The 11378-nt window shown below is 31.3% G+C and overlaps 1 pseudogene; it reads right to left on the bottom strand.

Moving 5' to 3' along the window:
* Window positions 1–4195: 4195 nt before the first annotated feature.
* Window positions 4196–11281, bottom strand: LOC112453229 (annotated as a pseudogene).
* Window positions 11282–11378: the final 97 nt, after the last annotated feature.

The raw sequence follows: 11378 nt of genomic DNA, 5'->3' as shown, positions 1-11378 counted from the left end.
AATGTGTTAATAACGATTATTATTTAACGCATTATTCACTTATAAAATTTTATATATAAGATTATTTTGGTTCATTATTAATTATAATATCAGTTTCTCGTCATGTCTAATAGTCTTTTCAGTGATTAAATTATTTAAAGATATTTTCAAGTTATCATATCATAGTGATTCTTTAATATAATTACCTTGTGAAATATTATTATTTTACGTTCCAAGTTTCAAACGGAGATTATACGTTTAACTAATGATTATGTTCACTTCATTGAACGGACTATTACAATGTGAATTATATATATTATTTTTTGATTCATGGGATTATTGAATTTTGTCATAATGACTTATGAATGTGATTAAATTTGTTCTGCTATTTTCTCTAAATATATTATATATTTTGTCAACGATTAAAGATTAGTGTTTTCTTCACCGCCATAGCCCACAATCTGAACGGGTTGTGTACAGTACCAGATTATTAGTTCTAGATTTAGATAATAACTTATTACGTTGTGAAATTTTGACGGGTAATAAAACTGGAGAAATTGTTTTTCTTAATCGTATTACTTTGTATTGCGAAAATGTATATCCATTCACTTTTAAAAGAAGACAATTTCCATTGAAATTAGCATTTGCCATGACTATAAATAAATCGCAAGGTCAGACCTTTGACAAAATTGCAATAGATCTTCGAAAAAATGTTTTTACTCATGGACAATTGTATGTTGCATTTTCGCGAGTTCGTTCTTGGGATTCGTTAAAAGTTTATTTAAATAATGATAATTTATCTAACGAAGTAAAAAATTATGTTTATAAAGAAATACTCGATTAATAAAACATAATAAAAAACAAATAAGTAATAATATATGACAAATTAATGCAAAAGAATAACAGAGTAAATAAAAATTTAAATAATAATTATGGAATGAAATATAACTCTTGATATCTTATGAAATATAACTCTTTAACTTTTATACATATATGTAGGTATATATAAATTTTCTAATTTTTTCTCAGATTGAATTTAAAGATAGTTCTCATATTTAAGAATATATATATCAAATAAGTCTTAACAAAATTTTAATTTTTGAATAAGTACTCTTAGTATGTTAAAAAAATACTTTATGTCATATTTCATTATTAGTAAAAACATAAATAAATAAGAGAATAAATATTTTTGTATAAAACTATACACATTTATCAACTATAAAGTCATGAAAAAGTTACTCAAGATATATAATACGTACCTGCTAAAATCTCACATTATTTTATATTACAATAAAGTTTTTGAAACTTTTAATCTTTATAACTATAAAAAATTAATTTTTTTATTATAATTTATTTAAAAATGACTATTAATGTATAAAAAAATAAAAATGACTATTAATGTATAAAATAAAATACCTGTTCTATGTTAATTTAACATAATTTTTAAATACTTTTATAAATATATCAACATATTTTTTAACATTTAATTTTAATATATAATAACATGTATAAAAGTATTTATTTTAAGGAAAGAACATATATATAACTCTTATAGTAAAATAGTTTATAAGTAAAAATAAATTATAATGAAAAAAGAAATTATGTTTTATATTATATAAACTTTTTTCTTAATAATATTTAACAGTTAATCAAAACAAATCATTTTTTTTTTAAATGTGTACTGTTTACATATTAAATAATCTTTATAAATATTATACAAATAAAATACAAATTTTCCATATTTTTAATAAAAATAGACTTTTAATAATTATTTATTTAATATTTAATTATACATTAATTTACAAACCAAAATAAAACTAATACATTTTATAAACTTTTTCACTAAAAAACGTAAATAATAATATGCCAAAAATTTATTTAAGATTTCTGCTGGCTCACTTAAGCTGTCTTTATTGAAGACGTCAAAAGCGAAAAAATGAATGTTAAGCGAAATCTTGCGTGATAAAAAAGTATACTCAAAAAATCACATTTGTGAATTATTTACTATATCTGAAAAGTTTACTAAGCACTTTTCTTTCACTCAAACAATGAAAATAGTCGTAAAATTAACAAAATTGGCAAATCATGAGAAGATATATATATAAGTTGAGAAGGGAGATTTTATATCATATTAAATTAATTTTTCGACTATTTATTCACTGTTCAAACAAAAAAAAAGTGCTTAGCAAATTTTACAGTCATTGTAAGTAGATCACAAATGTGATTTTATGAGTATTATATCTTTTTATTTGAATATATCACACAAGATTTTTTAGTTTATAGTTAAAGATTTCTTAGCATGCGTTTTTTCTTGCTTTTTACGTCATCAGAGACTGTTATAGCAAAGTAGCAATGATCTTAAATGTAAAATAATAAATAATTTAAATAACAATTTATTTTTTTAATATCATAATTTAATTAATGTAATCACAGTAACAAAATAAAAAACTGAAGGAAAAATAATTTGCTATTATTATTTATTAATTATTAATATAATTATTTTATCTTACAGATGATATATATTATAGAAAAAGTCTCAGATATAAAAAGACTCGAAGATAAAAATAAAACATTAACACAAAATTTAAAAGTGACAAAATGACGCATACTTAGTGGTGTCGGAGAAGATATAGAATCAAATCATCAGGAAGATACACAAGCAGGGATATTTTTCCATCGCGAAGACAGAAGATTTAATTAAGGCAAACTATTAGATACTAGATCTCCGATCAAAGACTGTCAGCAACTTTTCGGAAATATTACAAATGTAATGTTGTATGTAAAACATTCAAAAATATAACGTGTGCAATGTAAACGTAATAATAGTTTTATCATGTATCAGAAATGTTTCTAAACCATTACATTTGCAATATTTCTTCTGTAATACATTATAAAAAACATGATGCAGGTACATTTCTAACAATTCAGAGATGAGCGATGTTGCCACGATTAATCGGTGTACGATGGTTTTTTATACAATTAATTGATTTTTTCGTCGATGTCTTTTATTTCGATTGATTGATTATTCGATGTGTTTAGGTTAGATTAATTGATTGTTCGATGTTAAGATTTACATAATCGATTCTTGACATCAAACTATGACCGGTAGCCGATAATGCCGGTATATTATCAATACACTAGATAGAACTACGAGAGAGAGAGAGGCGTTAACGCCGCCAACAAGGCCGCAAACATAGTCAGGTGACAACGTCCTCTCAGTCCTCTGATTGGCTAAGATAATATAGCTCCTATAAGCAAATTTTGATTGACTGGTGTAAATCTGAGTCGCATTCACGTGACCTAACCTGTTGACGCTTCTTTCTCTTAGAGGCTCAAGTTCCCGGCACTAGCAATGTTGTATGATTTTTTTTATAAATTAATACCACCCGAAAGCTGAAAGCCGAGTACTTAGAGAGAATAGAGTGATATGCTGTACGAAATGTCGCAATTCCGGTTTATCTAAAATATTTTTCGAATAGTTCTGAGCATACTGAAGCATTTTCTAAAGTTCCCGACACTAGCAATGTTGTATGATTTTTTAATAAATTAATACCGCCCGAAAACCGAATATTTAAGGAGAATAGGGTGATATCAATTTAATTGTGTGATTGTATCGTTCTGGCTTTGATTGAGACTGCGTTATGTCCGTTAGTAACGGCGCGTGATCTACCAGGGCAAAGAATTGTACGTAGAAAAGTCACTCAAGAATTAATATATATTATTCGGACAAGCAATATCCTGACCGATTACGACGTTTTCCCCTTGATCGAATAATCAATTAGTTAATAATCGATTTTTTCCCGATGTTTTTGCAAATTAATCGATTGTTATTTAATTCGCTTGCGGGATAATCGATTACGCATGATCGATTATTTAAAACTTCGATTATTTCATAATCGATCATTTTTATTAACATCGCCCATCTCTTTTCTGAAATATTTCAGATGCATAGTTATAAATGAAGTGTTAACGAAATATTTCTGCACCATTTCCGAATATTTCAATATTTCAGCAGCATAACATGCCGAGTGAGGAAATATGCATTCACGTCTTTAATCGATTTGTCTAACTATCGCGAGCGTGAAACTATCGCAAGCGTGCGATTAATAAAAGGAGTGCGTCGCGAGAGCAACAGGTATCAAAAGCGTGCGGTTAAATTCGAGTCAGTCGTAGTTCAGCTTTGAATTTTAAAAGACGTCACGTTAATCTTACAAATTTAGAAAGCGTACTAACTCTGTGAATGCAATTTAGCGTAATCCAAAAGAATATTCATTATAACTCGCCTGTTTACTTTGTCCATGAATACATCGAATTCATCGAGAAAGTAGAAGGGCAGCCGAGTGCCCCTAGAGAGCCAAGATAAATACGACGGTTGAGTAAGATCGTTCACCTCCCGAAAGCGATTTAGTGTCGTTCCCCGACTCTTCATCATACCGTACACTCAGATGTAAGTCAAGCAGTTTATTTGTATGATGATCGATTACCACAGTGCCCTTATATTGTCTTAAAGAAAGTACATCGATGAAAGCTTTCTCCACACAGACACTATACAAGTCCCTTAATTGGAGGAACATGTTCTGCTGATGCTTCACTCGTTCGATGTGTTTTTCGCAACTTTGTTTCAATTAAGCTGCAAATTCAATGTTTACTCCATACTTTTCTTCCTTTTCTTTCAGTTGTCACCGTAATTTATCCAAACAACCAAACTGGTTTTCTATCTCGCGAATCTTATCTCCTAACTCACAATCAGAGATAGTAAAGTTTTGATTTAATTTACCAATCTGGTAATATTTATCTTGAGACATTTTTCAGTGGCGTTAGAAACCGCTTTCTTTACCGCTGTCTCTTGTATATCGAATTCCCCCTTTGCGCATTGTATGGCTTGCCGAATTTCCTGTAACTTCCGAATAGCATGCTGACACTCGTGCCGATGCCTTTCCTTCTCCCATGCCAACTCCCTTATTTGGTCTTTAAGAGAATCAATCACTATGTGTAAATTGTGCCTCAAATCCCTGTATCGCTGAACTTCCGCGTCGAGAGATTCAACGGTCTTCTGAAGCTGCTGCACGTTTTCAGCTAAAGCCTTTTCCAAGCCATTTTCTTGCGCTATTTTTTTTTCCAACTCCGCGGCTTTGTTACGGAAAACATCAATACAACTGGCATCATGCAAATCAATTTCATCTTTCAATTCATTAATTAAATTAGTACATTCACTTTGTGTAGATCTTAGCTTGTGGACCGTCTTGGTTACGTTATTCAATTCGGAAGTAGTGCAATTTTTTCAAATATAGCGTTATATGCTGCGTCGGCTTCCTGCTTTTTGTTTTCAGTTATTTGAAGATATTCCATGATAGAAACATGAAGATATTTAGCGCGTGTACACCTTCCCTCATAAAACCTGTAATTTGGATTGGGGTAGAATGTGTATCCACATAAAGTAAACACTCTTTTGCAATTTTTTGACACTTTTATCATGTCCGACATTATCTCGCAGGCCTCTTCATTTATTAGTATAAGAAGTATATTCAATTTCACGTTGATTTATCAAGTAATTAGTTATGACAGGATCTTCTATAACCATTGCATCTAAGAGATTAGAATACTGTGACGACTGTGTACAGTGGCGTTTAATATCACGCACCTGGTAAAGGAATTTGCTTGATATCATTTGGGGAGTGTTTTCGTTGTCAAAAATTTCCTTCATAATACTGTTCAACAACTTGGCATCCTCACTATTATCTACACAAAATGAGCTGAGAAAGTGATAACCGAAGAAACTTTTTACTGCTGGTACCCAAGTTGCATCCTTCAGTTTTATGAAAGCACCAATAGGCCCGCGTGATTTTTCTTTGAATCGCTTTTTCTTATATTCTTCTTCGATTTTCTTCAACAGACGTGGTATATTTGGCCCACATACACTCAATAAATTATCCGATTGTTGCTCGACTGTACTCAAATCTCTTTTAATCTTATTTATATGTCTGTTAAAATTCTCCGCTTCGTTTTTAATAGATTGTACTTCTTGGATAAGTCGCATCATATCGGTTTCCAAATACATTAATTTGGTTTGCTTAGTGCGTAATGAGGCATCGACGAATTCATTCAGTCTTTCCTCCAACTTTGATAGCTGCTCTGTCATTACTTTTCTTTCGTTGTGTTCTTCATCGTTGCAGCATTTTAACTTTAGAATTTTTTTCTCCAGCAACTTGACATCTTCAAATCGTTTTGTTTTGCTTGATAAAGAATGCCACTCGCGTTATTAGAGACCGCCTCATTCGCAGCCGAGTGTTCTTGTTTCACGCTGTTATAAGCTTCACTGCTTTCTGTTACTTCCAATTCTGTTTGTTGAATTTTTTGCTTTATATCTTGGATTTTTGTATCAATTTCTTCGTCCTCTGTTCCAATAGATAATTCCACATTCTGAAGCTCTTCCAAATTATTTTCATACGTCTTTAAGTTCTCTTGTATTTTGCGAAGTTCGTTTTTATTCGTAATCGCCGTAGCCCACTGAAATTCCATTTCAAGATTACTTAATTCTGCTCGTGATTTATCCATTTCCTCTAATCTATGTATACTTTCCTTCAATTTCTGTATCTCTCCTTTTACTTGCGACAAGGCCGCAGAGTATGTCCTTAATTTATTGTATTCTTCTTCGACTATATAGAAATCCTCCTTATAATTATTTTTAATGATATCCAAGAGAGTAGCTTTCATAAATAAATTATACTTTTCATCGGGTTTAGAAGTAACTAAAAATGTTCTTAAAACGTCCTGATTCAAAACAGATATTGGATTATCAATCTGTATATTCATCATCATTATGAAACTGTCCAATTCATCTTGTTTTATAGAAACAATTTTTTCTCTCCAATTTTTAATTTTATACGACGAGATATTTTCAATAGTACGTACAACTGTAATTGTGTCGCCATAAATGTCAGGCTTGTATGCAGTGTCTCCTTTATTAACTAATGTTATCTCAACAGTAGCAGAGTTTCTGCCCTTTTTTATAAACTCTTTAACAGAAGTTTCCCTGTTCGTAACATTCGCTCTCGCACCGAGCCCAACAGTCAATGCAGTCAATATAGAGCTGTAGAAAGCAAGATCCCGAGATATGCGTTCGCGTCTTTAATCGATTTATGTCGGGAGCGTGAAATTATCGCGAACGTGTGATTAATAAAAAGAGCGCGTCGCGTCATGAGAGCAACGGGTATAAAAAGCGTGCGGCTAAATTCGAGTCAGTCGTAGTTCGGCTTTGAATTTTAAAAGACGTCACGTGTTAATCTTACAAATTTAATCAGATCATATTTCAAAACAAATTACAGTCATATCATTTGCCTACAACATAATATTAACATATTTAAATTAATACATTAATTTTTATAAATTGCTTTATTTAATAATAATAATAATAATAATAAATTAAATTTATATAAAATAAATGCGTAAATATTTTCATGTGTAACGACAAAAATATAATTTTTTAATAATAACAAAACAAAAACATGAATAATAAAAAAAGCATTTTTTTTGTTAAACAGAGTTTTAGTAGTTTAACATTAATACTATATGATTATACAGGGTCTACAAAGTTTGGAAATTCCTAAATATTTCAAAAACTACGAATTTTAGAAAAAAATATTTCAAATAAAAGACATATTATATGTTATTCTTATTACCCACTCGGCATGTAATATTTCAGAAACATTTCTGCAAAATTCTATTTGAAATATTACACCTTTCATTAATATTTCAGATCAGAAATATTTCACGACTATTTCTACATCATTTCGGTAATGTTTCAATGTCCGCAATTATTTCAAAGCAACCTTGCTGAAAGATTTCAGCAATATTTCTGTAATATACTGAAATATTTCTCAAATATATCTATGAAATATTGCAGAGACACTTTAGAGATATTTCAAATACATTATACACTGAGAAAAATGTTTTATATTAGTAAACAAAATTTTCTTACTGACGCAAAAACTATTTGTTAATATGTGAAAAATGAAATATTTTATTACCGGAACAAAAAATATATATTAAGCTGTATATGTGCGTATATTCTCAAATTCAACTATTTATTTTTAATATTATGTAAACATATAAAATTGTGTACAAAAGAAAAAGAAATAAAGATAGATAATTTTTATAATAATTTAATTTTTAATCACTAAAAAAATTTGTACAGGTATAACTTTCTTATTTTCTCTTATTATGCATAGTTTTATAAATAACACAAAAAATATTGTATAGTATAATTAAAAAATATAATAATGCTATAATTGCATTATAAAAAAACTTAAATATATTAAATTACTTTAACTTTTCGATCACGAGGTTTATTTCTCAAACATAATAAGTTATTAAAACAAATGAGACTGATTAAATAAATTATATTTTTAAAAATTATACATATTTATTCATTTATTTATATTATATTCTAAAGAAGAATATTTGTGAAATAAACAACTCACCCCACATAATAATTTAAAAATTAAAATAAGGCAATAATTTAAAACTTCTAATAAACAAATATAAATATATTAGTAAAAGAGAGGATGAAGAAAATGGAAAATGAAGGAAAAGAGACATATAGTATGGCAGTAGAGTAAAGGATGAAGAAAATGGAAACTGAAGTGATAGAGGACGGAAGAAACGGAAGATGAAAATAATAATAAATACAAAAAGCGAAGAATAGAAAAAATTAAGAATGGAGAAATAAAAGATAAAGGAAATTAACATTGAAGAAATGGAAGATGGTAGAAATGGAGAAAAAAAAGCGAGAGTGAGAGATATGAATGAGTGACGCGAGCATAATCATGATCTCCTATACATGTTTTTTTAAGGCTAAATATTTTAAGATAAATTTAAATTTGAAGTTGTTAAGTTGAAAGATTGTTAAGTAATTGTAACTTTAAGGGAATTAATAAAATATGTATTTATGTATTATTTATATATATTATTTTTATTAAAAAGCAAGTAATAGTAATAAATATGAAAGCGCGCGCGTTAGCGCGCGCTGTGTGCTAGTTGCAAATAAAATGAAAATGAATGCCAAAACTAAGATACGGAACTTATTCGAATCCATTGCTTTTAAAACTTTAACCTTGGCCTCCGATTGGCTCTTTTTCTCTAATCTAATGACTTTGATAACCTTTTTACTTTAATCGTGGGTTTTTCGTCTAAGGATTATTGGGATTGGTCAATGTATGTGTTTCAAATGTAATTCAGTCTTGTTGAATGTCAGTCGTGTTTTTAATGTGTTTCTTACATATAATTGGCTCGCTCACGCCTAATCAAATAAATCTTTTGAAATACAGTTCTACTATGCCCATTGGCACTTGTCGCAATTAAGATGAATAAAATAATAAAATAAAACATAAAATCAAATTGAAACGTAATCGTTCTCACTTGGAGACTCGCGCTGCGTCGCGCTTCGCTTTGGCATGCGTTACAAAAACTCTTGAATAAAATACATCACAATGACAACATAGATAAGAAATAATAAAATACATGAATATATCATTTAAAAGAAAATAAAAAGTTCGTCAGCCACGGTCTTACAATTCCGTGTACTGGGATTGGCTTAACGGGACCGTCGCTTCGACCACCTCCTTTGCTGCTGGGGATTGGCTGGCCACCACGATGTCAACCTCGCCTGGTCCAGCGGGCTGTTCAGCTTCCTCTACGAGGACTATAGCTTCCGCTACTCCCTCCGGTATGAGTTGTAGGATTTGCGCGACCTCGGTATCCTCCGGGATGATCGCCTCCTCCTCATTGGCCACCTGCGTCAGCGGCTTCGTCGGCTCCGTCGTGCCCGTTCTCGGCACCTTTGCCCTCTGCTCGGTCATTGGGTCTCGGGTGTCGTCTGCGGAACAAACAGAACTCGACGCTGGAACGGATGATTTATCACCCGGTTCCACCGCTTCTAGGCTTATCTTCTCTATGGCTGCCTCCTCTCTAACTATGTATCCTGGAGTATACCTGTCCAATCCTAGAATCCATCTTATGTACCTTTCCCGTAACGCTTCGACTTCCTTCCATTCTTTCCATCCCTATACTTTTACTCCATACAGCATGATGCTTTTCACCATAACATTGAACATCATAATTCTTCTGTCGAAATCTCCTCCGAATTTCCTCTCTCCTATTCCACATATCTGTGCCATGGCTGCTGCCACTCTTTTTACTACGTCCTTTATATGTGCATTGTCCCTGTTATTCTTCTTGAACGTGAGACCTAAGTATTTAAATTCTTTTACTTCTTCTAATTCTTCATTCTTCCATTTCCACTTTCTTTCTTGCCTTCTTTTCTTTTTGCAGAAAACTAGTATCTTAGACTTACCCACGTTTAGAGTTTATCTCTTTCCTTCGAGGTATTTCTCCAGAGTTTTCAACATTCTCTTCATGTCCTTGTCAGACTCCGCCATCATTGCCAGGCCGTCCGCATATGCGAGTGTAAATATTTTTATTCTGCCGATTACAACTCCTCCGACTTGTCTTTTCTTCAAAAATTCCTCCACATCTGCTAAATATAATATAAAGAGTAGTGGGCTTAGGGGGCAGCCTTGTCTTAGTCCCCCCTCTGTCCAAAATCTTTCTGTTACTTTATTTCCTGATATCACTCTAGTCGTAGTCTCCTTATATATATATCTTTTAGGCTTTTAATTAGTCTTTCACTAATTCCTTGTTCTTTCATACTGTTCCATAGCAACTCTCTATTTACCTTGTCGAAAGCCGCTTTTACATCGGCAAAAAATACGTATAGCTTTCCCTTCTTTTTTGCTAGCACCTTCTCCGCTGCTGTTTTCAATGCATATATATTATCCATGCAGCTTCTTCTTTTTCTGAAACCTGCTTGCGTTTCCGGTAATATTTTAAGCTGTCTTGCTTCCTCACTTAATCTTTGTTCCAGGATCATCGCGTATATTTTGTATGCTGTGTCCAGAAGTGAAATCCCTCGGTAATTTCCTGTTTTCTTTTTGCTACCCTTTTTATGTATTGGGTATATTCTTTCCTCTTTCCATCCACTTGGTATCTCTCCTCCTTGCCATATTTTTTGTAAAATTCCTCTTAGTTTTTCCTTTGTTTCCTTGTTCGCATGTAGCCAAGTTTCATTTTTTATACCGTCCTCTCCTGCTGCTTTCTTCTTCTTTAATCTCGCTATTGCTCTGCCTACTTCCCCCTCTGTTATATCATCCGTATTTTCCTTTATACTTCTTTTTAATACTTCTTCTTGCTGCTCTTTTAATTCTTTGTTTTCCTTCCTTATATCTTTTTCCTCTAGTAATTCCATGAAGTGTCTTTTCCATTGCACTTCTCCGATGCTATTATCCGGCCTCTCTCTTCCTCCTCTCTCCTTCTTTATGTACTTCCAAATTTCCGTTTCATTG

This window comes from Temnothorax curvispinosus, unplaced genomic scaffold (assembly GCF_003070985.1).
Source record: "Temnothorax curvispinosus isolate PA1 unplaced genomic scaffold, ASM307098v1 QBEX01004174.1, whole genome shotgun sequence".
NCBI classification, from domain to species: Eukaryota; Metazoa; Arthropoda; class Insecta; order Hymenoptera; family Formicidae; genus Temnothorax; species Temnothorax curvispinosus.
This window is presented reverse-complemented; position numbering and strand designations above follow the sequence as displayed.